We start from the raw sequence: 18501 nt of genomic DNA on the forward strand, positions 1-18501 counted from the left end.
CCCCTCTCCACCCCCCAGGGAACGAGATGTCACACCCCCTCTCCCCCCCGATCAGAGGATGAGACATCACACCCCCTCTCCTCCCTCCCCCCAGGGGATGATATGTCACACCCCCTCCCCCCCCCCTCCCCCAGGGGATGATAAGTTAGCACTGTCCAGCAGGCAGTCCAATTGGGCAAGGTCTATGGGGGTGGGGCCTATGGGGTAGGGCCTGAAGGGGCAGGGAAAGTGTTCTCTGCTGCTCTGCATCGCGATCATTGGGGCGGGCGCGATTGATCTGGACGATGGGGAGACCGCGGGTGCTGTATTTTGGGTGGTGTGGGTCTCATGATCAGCCATGGGCCCCTGTGATTGCCAAGGGATGGGAAGCTGTGTTCAGTCTGCCTGCAACAGCAGAGGCCTGACAGCTCTCTTTCTCTGTCTGTCAGACCTCTGCTGTCGCTATTGTGCATGTGCAGTCTGCATATGCATAATAGCGCCCTCTGCAGGCTGGCTGGTGAATTAAGCCGCACTCACTGCCTGTAGCAGCCTAGAAATGGTCCAGCTGATTTTTTAATGCACTATGTGCACAAGATTGGGTGTAAAAACCTGTCCAAAAAATGGATCTTCAACTCTCCCATTTTCACGCTAGCTAGACATTTAGAATCATTCTCGTAAAATTCCAGCCAAAACTTCAAATTTCAGTTCCTATCCATTGCATACCACTTAACTTAGTGTCATCAGCAAACTTAAACTTATAGTGATAAGCTATAAATCCAGTAAAGATCCCTGGGATACACTGCCGATTGCCTCCTGTCAATTTACATACATACCTATTATCATTGCTCTCTGTCACCAACCTCCTAATCAATCCCTATTCAAGCTTACAACTTCATGTGTTCTCATTTTTGTTAACAGTCTCTTATGCAGAACATTTGAATGTCTTCTGGAACTTCAAACGAATATCATCCATAGTTATTCCCTCATCGATCATGTTTATTGCCCCCTCAAAAAATTTCCACTTGGCTAATTAGGTGTGATTGGCCTTTTACAAATCTATGCTGATTCCATCTGGGCAGCTCGTATTTTCTTAAATGTGTTGTTACTCTAATCCTGTTCATGACAAAATTCCGAACTTTGCTGAACTTCAAAGACTACAAAGTTCCACACTGACACTAATATTCAAACAAATATACACGTTAAGTATATTTATCAGTATTGTACATTCGGGGCTTTCTGTCAAAATGAATGCATGAGGCGAGAATGCTGTTGCCATAGTGATGCCTGAAGCTCGTCAATGATTTGAATTGGACACCAAAACACTTACAAATATCCAGTGGTTGATACTCCCAGACTACAAATAAGTACAATCCTTTCTCTAATTCTCTCACTCGCAAGGCCGAATATTTTCTCCAGTCAAAGGGGGGAAAGATGTGATATATAGCTGCTTTCAATTGTTGTGGTATAGATTTAAGAGGGGTGCCTAAAACTGTTGTGCATAATGTATACGCTTGTAATCATTGAGCAAATTATGAGGACATGTTAACTAGCCTCCCAGATATTGTTGTATATAGATTAAACGCTTACAATCAAAGTACTCATCCAACTGACTGGATGCTGAACGATTCTGCTTCTGACACTACCGGCAGGATTTTCCAGAGCTTCTGGAGCCTTACTGTAGAAGCACTGACTTCCCATGGAGTGACCCAGGGGCCCAAAGAAACCCCGAGGGAGGAGGAAGGGTTTGAGCCCATGCCGGGGCCTTCCACTCAGGAGACTGCAGCTGTGGCTATACCTTCTGACTCTCCCCTTCCTGACACCAGGGCATCTCAAGGGCAGCGGGATGAAGAAGATGTCATGGACACATCCCTGACATCTGGAAGCCAGATAAGGCCCTTAAGGTCCAGGCCCTCTCGAGGGTGACTGCCAAGGGCTTCACAGATAGGCAGCTGGCCACCTCCACTTCCGATGTACATCCTGGGGAGACACCGAGATGGAGTGGCAGGCCACATAAAGTTAAGTTGTAGCGGCAATAAGGCGGCATGGGTGAAGGGCAACACTAGTTAGATAAAGTGTCACGTTCACTTGTTTTTATATCATCACTTATTTTGAAAGCACTCTTATTGGCACCAATAAATGATATCTCATCCCGCGTATGTGACTAAGTTGTCTCTAATTAGCCTTTAACAGGAATGTACTTACTTACCCCGATGGTCACCGGAGAGACCCTGCACGTTGATGTCAGTGGGGGAGGCCCTTCAATGCATTGCTACTGAGAAAATCAAGGCGCTCAAATAATTCACTGGCTACAGTAGGTGGCATGCATTGGCAGTGACTTACAGCATCTGCCATGGAATCCCCAAAACCCACGAGAGACTCCCTCACCACTCCCCCACCCCACCCGCCCCAAGGCCCTGCATGGTGGTGTAGTGCTCCGTTACCCACCCAGACATGGGCCCAGGTGCCAGGATGCATGCGGAGCTCAGGTCGGAGTCAGAATAGTTTGAACCAGGACATCGTCACAATGGCACATAGCGAGTCACCGGCACCCTCCTGCCTGCCACAGAAACTCACTAACACAGCGTACCCAGGCTCACCACTCTGGTGTTACAATGTTGCTGGAGATTGTAGGACTCCAAGACAGGGTGTGAGTGGGGGAATGGAACCCACGTGCAGCAACACAGGCCCCTAGTTACCAAAGCGCGTGGTGATCAAGGCCTCCCTCGCCGCCCTCGCATGCCTAACCCTTGCTTTCGTCTCCGTCTACTCCCGCAAGTGGTAAGGCCTGGGCCTCCTCTGCCCACAATTCTTCCTCCAGCTCCTCCTCCTCAACTCCAGCAGCAACCAAAAGAACAGCAAGATCGATTGATTACACTGCAAAAGCCATCTCGTCAATCTAAAGAGTGTGGGGCGGGGGTGGGGAGGATTTGGGTGAGGGGAGAGACAGATAAAGAGGTTAAAGAACTCTACTTGTCCCCAGCCCAGCAATACACATCCCCCTTACACCCCCCACAGACCCCCAGAAACACACACTCCCCATAGCCCCCAGAGACCCTCAGCAACACACACTCCCCATACCCTCCAGAGACCTTTCGCAACACACACTCCCTGAACCCCTCCCACAGCCCCCCAGCAACACACACTCCCATACCGCCCCCCCCCCCACAGCCCCCCTCATTCACCCCCCACTCACAAACACACACCCAGCACCCATGCAGTAGTGGCCCCAGACAGTGCTGCTTAACAAATCCTGAGGCTGCAGCACTACCACTTCAGAGAGTTTCCAGCCCATTCTCCACAAACAACAGTGCTTGCTGCTGCCTGCACTAGGACCCAGAGTCAGCGCTAAGACCTGAGGTCAGCACTCAGACCCAGGTCTGTGTTGAGAGTCCGAAGTCAGACCCTGTGAACAACAGCAACCCCCCACCCCCTCACACATTCGCAGTCCCCGGCCTGAAATGCAACATGGCTGCCACATAACAACCCCTTCCCCGAGGAGCACAGAGCAGTTTGAAAGCAGGGACTTACCTCCTCACTCACCCTCACTGCTCAAGCACGTGAATGTGTTTTTTATACTTGAGGTATTTTCCTGACAGCGAACGAGGTGGCTAAGGCAGGTAAGCTGGGGATATTGGGAGTGAAGCTCGCTAATTACATTGTGATGAAGCAAAAAATGTAAACTGACGTTTCGCCTGTTTTGGGCGGGATCCCAACTGCGCCGATTTTTTTTTCTTGGTAAAATGGGAATGGGCACGAAAACCCTTTCCACTAGTCGCATCATGCCTGATTTTATGACTTTTTCCCACTGCAAAACGGGCACAATGAGCTTGTGAAATTCCATCCATTATCTCTTTCACTAAACTTTAACTCTTAACTGAACATTAACTTTAACTACTTAGCTGAAAATTGACACGACCAGGTTTAGGGAAGAATTGGCCAAACCCTTTCCGACATAGACTCTACCTTCATAGTCTTCTCTAAGGAAAATTCCTTCAAGGCACTCTTCTTCAGATGGCTAATCTCTATAGAGCTGTCATTGACAAACAAAGGACTGCAATATCTTTTATCTACAAATCTTTCACTTGCTTCCAGAAGATTCCGTCACCTTGCCAACTGTGTGACCAGAAACCAATGACATGGCTCAAACCTCCAATGAAATTACTTGTGAACAATGCCATTATGCTTCCTTCACATCACGTGGCCCACACATAATAGCAATAAAATTTGAGGCCACTATGTCTGCCCGAAAGTAAACAACTTCCCTTATTGAGTCAACGCAGGAATCTTCAGACTACAATTTCCAGACCAGAGTAACTTTACGACCAGCATCTGGTTTTAATTATAAGTTGACCAAAAATCCCAGCATGTTAAACTCTCAGCCGGAATACACATTTTAATGCCACTATTGCCATTATTGTTGTTAAGTCATTGTTGTAGTCATTCTTTCTCCATGTTCTACCTACTATGATTCTGTGGCAGGTGGGATGGGAAAGTTCCGCCGCATAAATTAGGCTGGCTAGTCTTGAGTGTATTAATAGCCAGTCTTTATTAACAATTACATACTACACTTGGTCTGAGTAAGGTAGAAAACATGACATCAGCATTGCATTAACATTTTAAATTATGTTTTGTACTTGCCCATTATATTTTAGTGATTTCTTAACTTGGACTCCCACATTTTTCTACTTTTCCACAGTTCTGAGCTCCTCACTATTTAGGAAATGTTCTGCTTTTTCTTTGGACCTCCCACTTTTCCTACATTTAACTCTATCTACCAGTTTTGCCCACTGACTTAAAACATCAACTTCCCTTTGTAACTTTCTGTTCCTGTCCATTGTGCGCTATGCAACTTAACTTAGTGTCAATGGTAAAGTTTGAGATACTGTTCTCTATTCCTTCATCTAGGTCATTGGTATGATGAAGTGCTGTGACTCCAGTAAAGGTTACAACAATCATCAGAAAAAGATTCTGCACTTTCCTGTTTCTTCTGAAGCTCTCCAACATCCCCAGCAACACTGTAAACTGTAACAAATTAAATAAGCTACTGCTCACTAATTAAATCATAGCATTACCAAGAGTATTCTCAGTATCATACATTGACTATTACAGCAAATATAATTGCAAACCTATTCACTGTCAATTCAATTCACTGAGCTACTTTTTAATTTTAAATTGTCTTTTTTGGTTAGGCTTTAATGTTCTTTCAGCATCCTGTCATTGTAATGTCATAATCTAATATCTGATATAGCATGCATAATAACCATCAGTGTATATGTTGTTTTCCAAGCAGTGGATATCATCTGTTTCTGCAGCCAATATAACTAGGCTTAATGTCCAGTGGAGTAGGTCTAAAAATGGTTCATTTTCTCATGTGGATTCAGATGTGAGAATTAGTACAATGTTGGTTCAGTACAGATAAAACAAAAGACTTGCATTTATATAGTGCTTTTGCAACCTCAGGCTATCCCACAGCACTTTGGAGTGAGTTAATTATGTAATAATTCCTATTTGGCAGTTAGGTAAATAACAACTGCAACATTCATTTACATGTAACTATAATGCAGAGGCTTGCAGCCTCATTTGACGAGTACAAGATGTGACTGTTTTAGTAAAGCCTATAGGTATTGTTAGATTGGAATTTAAACAATGTCTGTGTATGTGCAGCTTTCCTATGAACATCAGAGTCTGCTCCAGAGACCTTTCTCTGAAGTAGTGCTCTCCCTGTATAAGCCTGAAATAAAGCAATCATAACCTGTTCTGAGTTCACAAATCAACGATAACAATTGGCGTAGTCAGCAGGTTACATGCTTCAGACCCTTGGGACGGCTCTGCAAAGGGGGGGGGGTATAGTTACCTACCACCCATAGTTAGGCACAGTAAGAAACACTCACCTGATGAAGGAGCAGCGTTCCGAAAGCTTGTGCTACCAAATAGACCAGTTGGACTTTAACCTGATGTTGTGAGATTTCTTACTGAAAAATAAGTGAGCACAGAGAATGATTGTGGACAATACGAGAGCACAGAGAATGATTGTGAACAATACGAGAGCACAGAGAATGATTGTGAACAATAAGTGAGCACTGAGAATGGTTGTGGACAATACGAGAGCACAGAGAATGATTGTGGACAATAAGTGAGCACTGAGAATGGTTGTGGACAATACGAGAGCACAGAGAATGATTGTGGACAATAAGTGAGCACTGAGAATGGTTGTGGACAATACGAGAGCACAGAGAATGATTGTGGACAATAAGTGAGCACTGAGAATGATTGTGAACGATACGAGAGCACAGGGAATGATTGTGAACAATACGAGAGCACAGAGAATGATTGTGGACAATACGAGAGCACAGAGAATGATTGTGGACAATAAGTGAACACTGAGAATGGTTGCGCAGATGACAAGCATAGGAAGCTGATTGATAAAATGAAAAATTAGGTTTGCTAGACTATAAATAAAATACAGGCTTGTGTCAAACAAGTCTCTATCTGTGAAAAAGCATTTTGCAAAGCTCAGTTGAAGGCCATTCCGAGCCTTCGATTTTGCAGTGCAATTTAACAATTAATGATAATAATAAAATAATGGAAAAGTGGTTACAAATTACTTTTGTTAGAGAAAACCAGTTATATTGCAGTCTCAATAAAATGAGAATAATGTGAATGGCAGTTTAAAGAGTAGATTGATTGAAGACTAAATGCAATATAACAGTAGAATAGTGTTTTCAGGACAATTATAATAAGGACATTACTTAGAACTCTGCTTCAGAATTACAAGAATATAAAGAACCTATTATAATGTGGTGTGCCACCATGGTTTTAAAAGCAGTGTGACTGTTCTATCCATGGACTAATAAAATGTCACAATGATCAAAGGCATTGGCTATGCTTTATTGTGCTTGACTTTCTTTGTTGTTTACTCTGACCTAATGAATCAGCGCTAACATTTCAGTTAGCCTAAAGAGTCAATATTTGCTTTTGACATCATTTTCCAAAAGTCTTTCTCTGAGTGAATGTCATCTTTATTTATACATTCAGGATCAAAGGTAGCTAGTCTGTCATCCTTAGAGTTCCAGAATTGAACTTTTACATGAAGGCACCATATTTTTGCAGCTAACAACTTGCTGTGATATAAAGGTGGAAATTTGTCTTACGCAGGGGTACAAGCAGGGGCAGCATGGTGGCACAGTGGTTAGCACTGCTGCTTCACAGCTCCAGGGACACGGGTTCGATTCCTGGCTTGGGTCACTGTCTGTGTGGAGTCTGCATGTTCTCCCCGTGTCTGCATGGGTTTCCTCCGGGTGCTCCGGTGTCCTCCCACAGTCCAAAGATGTGCAGTTTAGGTTGGGTGGTCATGTTAAATTGCCCTTTAGTGTCCTGCGATGCGTCGGTTAGTAAATACAAGGAATTATGGGGATAGGGTCTGGGTGGGATTGTTGTCGATGCAGACTCAATGGGCTGAATGGCCTCCTTCTGCACTGTAGGGTTTCTATGATTCTAAGCAGGCAATGACTGACCAGTTGCCTATTGGACTCAGCAACTGGTATTTAAATCCATTGACCGTAATTAGTTTCTACCCCATAGTTTTTTGAAACAAATATATATGTGCTGAGAATCATTTCACTCTAGAACTGGAAATTATTTTTAGGAGAGCTCAGCCTGAATGGATCAGCGGGGCTTTAGTTAAACAAAAATAGCTATTCTGGCTGTCAAGGCGTCAACTGTCTCTCAAAGTCCAACAATGTAAATTTTACACAAATCGCAACAGTGGATTAAAATGGCAACCTTAACTCACAAACAAAGCATGCACAATAAGTGCTGACATTTCCTCACTAATCCGATGGCTGTAAAGAATGCATTAAACCAATTGATTTAAGCAAAGGAAATGGGGCTGAGCATAATTGATTTCACACGTAATGGAAAACACTCAAACAACTGAAGTATTTATTGTTCCCAGATACAGTCTGAAGTGATTGTTAGAAATGATAATTGTGCTATCAATTAATTTGAAGTTAAAGATCAAACCCAGCAAATGCTTTATCCATTTCCTAAATTCGATTTCATTACACTACAGCCATGTTAAACTATTGAATTGGTTCAAGGAAGTGTGCCTCACTTTTAGTTCTGAAACAAAACCATTGACTATACCCAAGCCTATATTATGTGGCTACGTTATCAGTCCTGAGAAAAGCACACAGGATGAATGCTGTGGAAGAAGATGCTGTGTGCTTTCCAAAAATAGTTGGTTTCTATGTGTACAGAAGTCACATGGGAATCATGTAGGCGTAGGATGTGATCTTCCAGTCAAATCATAGCTGGTTTGCTTAATCTGTGTTGATGCAGAGTCCAACACATTTACAAAATGTTCATCTCTAAGTTAGAACTGTGTAAATCTCTAACATGCAGCTAGCATTCATAATGTCGCAATATTTCAGCATGTCAGGAAATCCAGTTTCCTAATTCCACAAAATGTCACAGATCGTGTGCTGTTGCAGTGATTTGTTTTTAATCAGATGAAGCTGTCCGTTACTGCAATCGCTTAGTGCCACACAGAATGGTAATTTAACTGGTAACTGAAGCCACAGTTTGGAGTCACCACCCACCTTGTGAAGTTCAGTCATTTAAACACACCTTTTGAAGCTGGCACAGTCAGAAGTCTCACACCACCAGATTAAAGTCCAACAGGTTTATTTGGAATCATGAGCTTTCGGAGTGCTGCTCCTTCATCAAGATGATGGAGGAGCAGCGCTCCAAAAGCTTGTGATTCCAAATAAACCACGGTGGCACAGTGGTTAGCACTGCTGCCTCACAGCGCGGGGGACCTGTGTTTGATTCCTGGCTTGGGTCACTGTTTGTGTGGAGACTGTACGTTCTCCCCGGATCTGTGTGAATTTCCTCCAGGTGCTCAAGCTTCTTCCCACAGTCTGAAAGATGTGCTGCTTAGGTGTATTGGCCACACTAAATTCTCCCTCAGTGTAGCCGGAGTGTGGCGACTAAGGGATTTTCACAATAACTTCATTGCAGTGTTAATGTAGGCCTACTCGTGACACAAATAAATAAGCTTTAAACTTTAAACCTGTTGACCTTCAATCTGGTGTTGTGAGGCTTCTTACTGTGTCCACCCCAGTCCAACGCCGGCATCTCCACATCTTTTGAAGCTGTGCACTGATACTGCTTTTAATTAGTAGAGGGGCAACTTCAGCTCTGTAGCACTGCCTCCAGGCAGAAGCCAATGGCCCTCTGAATGGTGCTCAATGCACCTCCAGCCACTTCTTGTAGAGCTCGCATGGTTCTCATGCTGAGAAAGATGTTCCTACAGGACAACCCTTGCTAAAATAAGCCTCTGAACTGGTGCTGTCTTTACATCAGTTAGCCCTACCAGCTGAACTGATTTTTCATTTATTGATAGAAAATACTGGAAATACTCAGCAGATTCAGAGCACGGGGAATCAAGAACAAGAGAAAGAGACAGCAAGGAGAATAAATAAAGTGATAGGCAGAGAAATCAAGGAGCCGAATCAGATAAGGAGAGAGTAAAAAATATTAGGAATGGGACAAGGAACATTACAAGGGCTAGCCTTAATGTTTTGTACCTGATGTTTGAGGCATTCAAAATATATTAGATGAATTAGTTGCACAGATAGATGTAAAGGGATAGTTGGAATTACGGAGACATGGTTCCAAGGTGACCAAGGTTGGGAGCTAAACATTGAGGGCTATTCAGTGTTTAGAAAGGATAGACAGCAAGGCAAAGTTGGTGGAGTTGCATTGTTGATTAAGGAAGATATTGATATGATATTGAGGAAAGATATTAGCACAGACAATGCAGAATCTGTATGGGTCGAGTTAAGGAACACTGAGGGGCAAAAAACATTTGTGGGGGTGGTATACAGACCACCAAACTGCAGTGGTAATGTTGGAAATAGCATTAAGCAGGAATCAGAGATGTATGTGATAAAGGAACACATGCTGGGAGAGCTAGTCGATCCTAGTCCTGCTCGTCCCCAAAATGAGACATATTGAAGCCACCCGTAGCACGTTGGCCCTATCGGGGCATGTCCATTCCCCGAATTTCTTCTGCCATCTTCTCTGCGTGGTCATCCTCATTACCCTCCTTGACATCCTCCTCATCCGAGGAGATGTGATACTCCTCCATCTCCTCCAGGTCAAAGTGGTCTTCCCTCTGCAATGTCAGGTTGTGGAGAGCATAGCAGACTACAATGATGTGGGAGACCCTCTGTGGGCTGTATTGTACGTCAATACATGCTAAATTCATCGAATCATAGAATCCCTACAGTGTAGAGGAGGCCATTGGCTCATTGAGTCTGACTCTCCGACAGATTATCTTACCCTGTAACCAACACATTTACCATGGCTAATCCATCTAACCTTCACATCTTGGGACACTAAGGGGCAATTTAGCATGGCCAATTCACCTAACCTGCACCTGTGAGAGGAAACTAGAACACCTGGAGGAAACCCACGCAAAAACAGGGAGAATGTACAAACTCCACATAGACAGTCACCCCAGGCTGGAATTGAACCCAGGCCCCTGGAGCTGTGAGGCAGAAGTGCTAACCACTAGTCTCCATTAGTGTCCCAAGATGTGTAGCTTATGGGAATTAGCGGGGTAAATATGTGGGGCTACGGGGATAGGGGGGGGGGGGGGGGAGAGCTGGGTAAGATTCTTTGTCAGAGAGTCGATGCAGACTCGATGGGCTGAATGGCCTTCTTCTGCACTTTAAGGATTCTATGATTCTCTGATACTATCCTCCCAGGCAGTGCATTCCAGACTCCCATCACCCTCTGGATGAAAAGATTTTCCTCAAATCCCCCCTAAACTTCCTGCCCCTCACTTTAAAATTCTGCCCATTCATTATTGACCCTTCAACTAAGGGGAAGAGCTGCTTCTTATTCACCCTATCCAAACCTCTCATAACCTTATAAACCTCAATCAGGTCTTCTCTCAGCCTTCTCTGCTCTAAAGAAAACAACCCAAGCCTATCCAGCTTCTCTTCATAGCTTAAAAGCTCCGTCCCAGGCAACATCCTTGTGCATCTCCCCTGCACCCTCTCCAGTGGCATTGTTTTATGAACAAAGCTCTGCAATTGTAACTTTATCTGAGTGATATTCCCCATTCTAACAAAATGTGGCCCTTGTGGTTTTCTTGGTTACAGACCTGAATCAGAATGAGCTTTGGAGGCCAGTGAACAACTTAGCATTTTATTTGTTTTTATAAATCATCCCAAGAGTTCAATTTTAGGTTTGTTATGTTTAAATATGACCTTGTTGTTTCTACTGAAATATTCTTTCTGCCACATTTTTCAGATTTTAGTGTTTCTATTATGAATCTTTTTCTGAATTTGATAAAACTGAAAACGGCCCTACTGAACAAACATTGAAAACAATTTGAAGAAAATGTCAAGGGATTTTCTTCAATCTCCTATTAATATTTAATACTTATAATGGGACTTAAAGTGTGACTACATTGGTGGGATAAAATAAAAGAGCTAATGGCTAGAAAGAGCACTACCCTCACCCCCGGATCACAAACAAAATCTAATCCTTTATGTTAAACCTCATGGTGCCAGGTTGTCTGAGCCAATGTTCAGCTAACAACATTATACTGGATTGTAATTGTAGTTTATGACGCATATTAAATGCTCACTGAGCAGACATGGCCTTTTCATTTCAGTTTTATTCAGTGGCTGTTGGCATTGTACCATAAAAGGCCAACTTTCAATAACTGTTGTTCATTATTTAACAGGTATAACTGTTGTAAGAAAAAACCATTATGAACCTGATTACGTCCCTGGCGAGGGGCGGTGAAAATCGGAGATCACGATCTCGCCATCAATATTAGCTATTCTCAGGTTTCACCGGATCTTGAGCCCTTGCCAGCAATCTCGCGGACAGAGACCGGAATATTACCAGCATGCCCACCCCGATTCCAGGGACGGGCGAGGCACGGAGGACGGCATTCTCCGCTGGCCTCGGGCGGGATCATGTGAACCTCGGGCGGACGTGCCGGTAAAATTCCACCCAGAGTGCGGCTCAAAATCCCGCCCGGTATATTCAACATTCCTTTGCTTCTACTGATAAAAAACAACATGAGTACATGAAAGTCAGAAGGAAAGGTGCAAATGTTGAAGGAATGCAATTTATTTTTGGGCATTGGGTCCTGCAGAAAATGTTAACCTTTGATGTTTTACCTGATGTACTTTTCAGTATTTAGAATCTACAGTGAACATGGGAATTACAATTATTCATCTGAAAAGGAACGCTGGATAAATGTTATGAAAATCTACTCTCCATTTGGAAATGAATTATTTCCTTGACATTTTGAAAACATTTTCTCCTAGTTGCAGCAAATAATCTATTTTTGGGGAATAGTAGTTCATTTTCATTTCAAGATGTTTTAGAGCAAATATGGGATTTGAACTCTATTACTGACCGTGGAATCATTTTCGATGAAGCAGCAAATTTAGAACTGCACACACTCCACCCAAATGTGTCCTTATTTTTATGGTGTACAAAATCGTCATGCTTGTTTAGGGGATCCAGGGCTATGACTGCCTGGTAAGTTTTGAATTAATATATTGATATATTAATAGGGATTATTAATTAGTAGGGATATGGGGGTAGGGCCTGGGTGGGATTGTGGTCGGTGCAGACTCGATGGGCCGAATGGCCTCTTTCTGTACTGTAGGGATTCTATGATTTGAATAAATTCACTTTTGATTGTTCTTTTCTGTTTTAAAATTAAAAATCTAGTGACATCTACATTTTCAAAAGTGAAGCCCCAGCTTTTTTAGTGCATATATTCATGGGTGAAGGAACACAGAGTTGCAGATAGAGATGGGTAGCATTCTTGACTCAGTGGTAGCACATTTGCATGAAGTGCTAAGGATGTAGAATCATACAGTACGAAAGGAGGGCATTTGGCTTTTCGAGTCTGCACCAAGTCCCTGACAGAGCATCTTATCCAGGCCCATGCCCCTGCCCTATCCCCATAACCTCATATATTTACCCCTCTAATCCCCCTATTCCCCGGTTTCCTCTCCAAGTCCAAAGATGTACAGGTTAGGCAGATTGGCCATGGGAAATTGCCCCTTAGTGTCAGTGGGATTAGTAGGGTTAATATGTGGGGATATAGGGATGGGGTCTGGGTGGGATTGTTGTCGGTGTAGGCTCGATGAGTTAAATGGCCTCTTTCTGCACTGTAGGGATTCTATGGTTCTATGGTTCTAACCTACAGATTTTGGGACACTAAGGGGCAATTTAGCATGGCCAATCCACCTAACCTGCGCATCTTTGGACTGTGGGAGGAAACCAGAACACCTGGAACCAGAATTCCATGCAGACACAGGGAGAATGTGCAAACTCCACACAGACAGTCACCCAAGATCGGAATTGAACCTGGGTCCCTGGTCCCAGGTGAGGCAGCAGTGCCAGCCATTGTGTCATCATGTGGATGTGGGTTTATTGCACTCGAGGAACTAGCCTGTCATTTCAATGCTGTGCTGAGGGAGCGCTGCAACGACTTTTGGACGTGACATTAAATCAAGTAATCTCAGGTGGAAACAAAATCCCACAGCTCTATTTTGTGAAGAGCAGGGGACATTCTTCTGTGTGCAGGTCAATCTTTATTTCTCAACTAACATCAGGAGCACAGATTGTCTGGCTATTGCCTCACTTATAGGGCATGGCTGTGCACATATTGACTTGTATTTCCCAACATTGTAGCCAAGTCTACACTTTAAAAACATTTTCTTGGCCGTGAAGTACTTTGGGATATGCCACAGTTTCCTCCCATTGCAGCTTGTGATTGCTTACTGTGCAATGCTCATACTGTAGGGCACAACTAGTAGCTGTACCTTTGCCAGAAGCTCATGATATATGGAAAATTTTAGAGAGCTTTACCCAAAACATCCTTCCCTCAAACTCTAAGCACACCATGCTAGCTTTACCCGTACTCACTGCCATTTGATGTGCTGCTGGCACCCCTAACATTTGATTCTGCTTGCATGGTGGCACTAAGTAAAGGGATAGGAGGGTGATGGAACTTCAGACCATTGAAAAATTTGGTTAAGGAGAAAAAGAAAAAGCCTATCCAAACCTCGGCTTAATGCCATCCTCCTCATGTTCTCTTACCCTGGCTAAATCACTCATTAGCCTACACACAAACACGCCAACAGATTATGATGTTGCGGAACATTTGACATGAAAATTATATATTGGAAGGGATAGCATCTTATGAAAATCAGTTCCGGTTTCTCTATCTCCAAGAATCCACCTCCTCACACATCGCTCATTGTAAGCACCAGCAAAAGCCAGACAGACAGCTAACTTCCTTCCTTGGCTGCGGAGTCCAGACATCTGCACCTTGCAGCTTCTACACAGAGTGTTGGAACCTGAGTGACAATTTTATGTGGTTATTTGAGAGTTTGCAAGGCTCATAGTAAGTTCAGTATATGTGCCTATTCACAAATTGTGCACAACTGTGTTTTAATTCATTTGTGGGACATGGGTGTTGCTGTCTGGCCAGCATTTATTGCCCATCCCTAGTTGTCATTGTTCAGAGGGCATTTGAAAGTCAACCACATTACTGTGGCTCTGAAGTAACATGTCAGCCAGACCGGGTAAGGACGGCAGATTTCCTTCGCTAAAGGACATCAGTGAACCAGATGGGTTTTTCCGACAATCGACAATGGCTTCATCATTTAATTCTTCGGTCCAGATTTGTTTTACTGGATTCAAATTCCACCGTGGTGGGATTCGAACCTGGGTCCCTGGAACATTGGTTGAGTTTCTGGATTAATAGTTTAGCGATAATACAACTAGGACATCGCCTCTTCACATTCCCAGTAGTACTGGAAGGTAAACTGTAGCCAAGCCTTAGTGTCAGTGATGCTGAGCCCAGTGAGGTTGTCCCTGATGAATGCTCAGACTTCTGCTGCTGAGGCCATGAGCTCCAAATAATAAGAAGATTTCCTGTCCAGCTGCAGCACGCAGGTGGGATCAGAAAGATAGAGACATTGGACAGAATTATAATTGCCAAGACAGGGAGGGGAGGGGAATGGGTGGGGTGAGGGTGGGGGAGCATTTGGGTCAAGCAGGGAGGTTAAATCCCTGAAATTACAGAAGATCAGAAACCCAACATCATTCCACCCACGTGCTCACCAGAGCACATTCCCTGGTCAGCAGGAAATCCCAGTGGAGCTGTTGGGTCAGTCGCTTATTTAAATAATCAATTGATAGAGTCTTTAACTCTGAATTATGGTCTTCAGAGCCTGTGCACAGGTTTACCGAGCGGTGTGAACTTGCTAGTATCTATAAGAAGGAAACCATTGATCAATGATACTGAAAGACTTGAAAGTCTTTCAAAAAAAACATTGTATAGATGCTAGTCTCACTATGGAGAAAAGCTGTTGCACGCAGCGTTTGCCCTGAGAATGTGATTTGTCCTTGAGAATGCTCAAGCAGCACAGGGGGCCGGGAGACATTGGTGGAGGCCGTTTTGCGGTCTTCCTGCTGGGTGCCACAGCCTCCACGAGTCTCCCAGAATAAGATTTCCAGCATAATCAGCACTGTGCCAGAAATCGGTGCAGAGCTGATTACAATATGGAAATCAGCATTTCCATTTCATTAATGGGCCCGGGACTAAATCTCCGGGATGGAGGTCTCCGGGCCCATTAGCGTCTCCCCCCTGCCGGGAGTGATTCACTCCAGCGGGGTTCATTCCTCCTCCGCACTAACTGAGAACAGGTGGCCCGGTCCTGCTGGAGGGAAGAGAGGCCTTTGAGGCCCCTGTGGGAGATCAGCGGTAAGGGGGGAGCCTCTTGGGCAGTGCCAGCCTGGCCCCCTGGCACTGCGCACTGGGCACTGGGCAGTGCCAAGGGACAGTGCCAGAGGGGGTGGGGCCTATTGGAGTGGGGTCTTTTGGGGGGAAATCGGTAGGGCTAGGGTGTCCTGCTGCCATTCTGCATTTGGATGACCGGGGCGAGGAGGTGATCAGGGCTGGCCATCCAGGTGGGGGTGGTGGGTCGGGGCTGCCGGGTAAGGTTGGGACTGTCGGGGGAGAGTGGGAGGCACGGTCGGGACTGTTGGGGGAGGGGTTGGGGCTGCTGGGGTGGTCAGGATTGTCGGGGGGGATCGGGAGATCAGAGCTGGCCGAGTTTGGGGGGGGGGGGCGGGTGCGGGGTGATTTGGGCTGGCCAGTAGGGGGGGAGGGGGGAGATCTTGGCTGGCCGGGGCGAGGGGGGTTGGGGATACCGGGGCTGGCCCAGGGAGGTCTGGGAGGCCAGCAAACAGGAGCTGGGTGGGTCAGAAGGTCAACGAAGCAGGTTTGCGGGGCTGGCCAGGGGTCGTAGGCAGCGACCTGGAGGCCAGCAATGCGGGGCCTCTGTGCATGTGCCAATCTTTGCACTGACAGATCAGCACATGTGCAGTGGCCCACTCAGCACTATGTTGCCAGCCTCTCAGGTGGGAATCAGGTTTCCAGAGTGAATCATGCTGAGGCACTCTGTGATGCACAGAGTGGCGGAGATTCATTCTTGAAATCACGCTAAGAACGCCAGCAGGATTTATTCCAATTTTCCTGCAAATTGGGGACTTAGAATTTTTTTGGGAGAATCCCGGCTGTTATGTCAGCATGGCTCCAGAGGTTTTGCCATGGGGGATACTGGGTAAGTTGGCATGGAGGTGCCAAAGTGTGGTGAGTGGGGGCATTGGTTTACATGAGTTGGCACTCAGTTGGTATAGGGACCATGGGGATTGGTTGGAGGCATGGAATTGCATAGCCGTGTGGGGGGCCATGGAATAGAGGGGAAATACGGTGGCATCGGGGAAATGATGCCAGGGTGGGTTGGCTGGAAGGGTATATGGTGGAATTTGGGGGTATGATAGCCCATGTGTGGTAGGTAGAGGAATGTAGGATGACATTGAGAGTATGAGGGACCATGGGGGTGGGTGTGACTACATGCGGTGGCATGGATTGGAATGGATGGCGTATGGGGAGATCGGGGATTGGTGGGGGGGGCGGTGACCGGTGAGGGTTTTTTTTTATTTTGTTCATTTTTTTCAATAGCTTCAATTAAGTGCCAGAGCACCAAGTCAGTTCTTCGGCACCTGACAACCTCTGCACTCATTTCAGGGGTGACTTGTAATGCAGTCCACCCACCACATCCCCCCTCCCACTGGGAAACAAAAATCCCAACCTCCGGGCTTCTTTTTCCTGGGTCGGGTACGAAGAGTCTGAAAGTGCCCCAGCTCCGGAAAGTATAATTCTGGGCCAGAGAGCCAGTTGGAGGGAGGTAAAATCCCTAACAGGCAGAGGAATCATCTTAGAGAAAAACTAGTACGTTTATACCCTTCTGAACCAGATTACATCAACTTCAGCAACTACAGGTGCTGTCTCCTTGATTAAATCATCATGGGTGGTTCGCACTGCTGCCTCCAGGGACCTGGGTTCAATTCCGGCCTTGGGTCACTGTTTGTGTGGAGTTTGCACATTCTCCCTGGGCTGCTTGTGTTTCTTCTGGGTGCTCCGGTTTCCTCCTACACTCCAAAGATGTGCAGTTTAGGTTGATTGGCCATGCTAAATTGCCCCTTAATGTCAGAGAGATTAGCAGGGTAAATACATGGGATTCCAAGGTTAGAGCCTGGGTGGGGCTGTTGTCAGTGCAGGCTCGATGGGCCAAATGGCCTCTTTCTGCATTTCGGGATTCTATGATTCTATGACAATCAGCCCTTATCGTCCACTTATTATTTATGTTTTCGCTGTGAGCAGAGAGCTGGTCAAGATATGTTTATAATATGTTCTAATATCATCCCTGAATACTTTCAATTGCCTCTGTAATTTCATATAGTGATTTGAAACTTTTGATAGAGAGAAGTTGCTCATTTCTCCAGCTTGGATAGAATTAGATTCCTACAATATTTATTATTGTAACAGGCTGTCTGATTATGACCAATTCTGATTCACTGAGCTAAGTGTTAGGGATGTCTTCTTCATTGATAACGACAAAGATACCAAACTGTGTCATAATTAATCTCTCCTAAATTTCCTTTACTAGTGAATTAGGCAATTAAGCTTATCTCTATTTCCAAAAAGGTAAATAGGCCCAGAGATACCTGATAGATGGTACAAAAGAGGTAATGTTTAGATCTCAGGTTAGTGCTGCCCATTCTGTGTATGAAAGCTTTTGATTAAAAATTGCTGATAGCCTCTATTCATTTCCCTACTACAATATCCTAAATATATATAAATTCTATCTACCTATTTATTTGGGTATTGCCGTCACATATTAGGCAGGGAAGTGTTGTTGAGAAGTTGAGTTAGCCAGTTCGGGGGGGGGGGGCGGGGATTGACACTTGAACGCAAGAGCCGTTCACCTTTCAGGCCTTCATGAGGTATCTAAGCCTGAACCTTTATCCACGTTTGAGGGATTGTATGCCAGCTGTTCACTCCCTCCACCACTTCCATCCATACCTGCTCGGTTTCTGAGGATGGCCACTGCGGGA

Source organism: Mustelus asterias, chromosome 14, assembly GCF_964213995.1.
Source record: "Mustelus asterias chromosome 14, sMusAst1.hap1.1, whole genome shotgun sequence".
Classification (NCBI taxonomy): domain Eukaryota; kingdom Metazoa; phylum Chordata; class Chondrichthyes; order Carcharhiniformes; family Triakidae; genus Mustelus; species Mustelus asterias.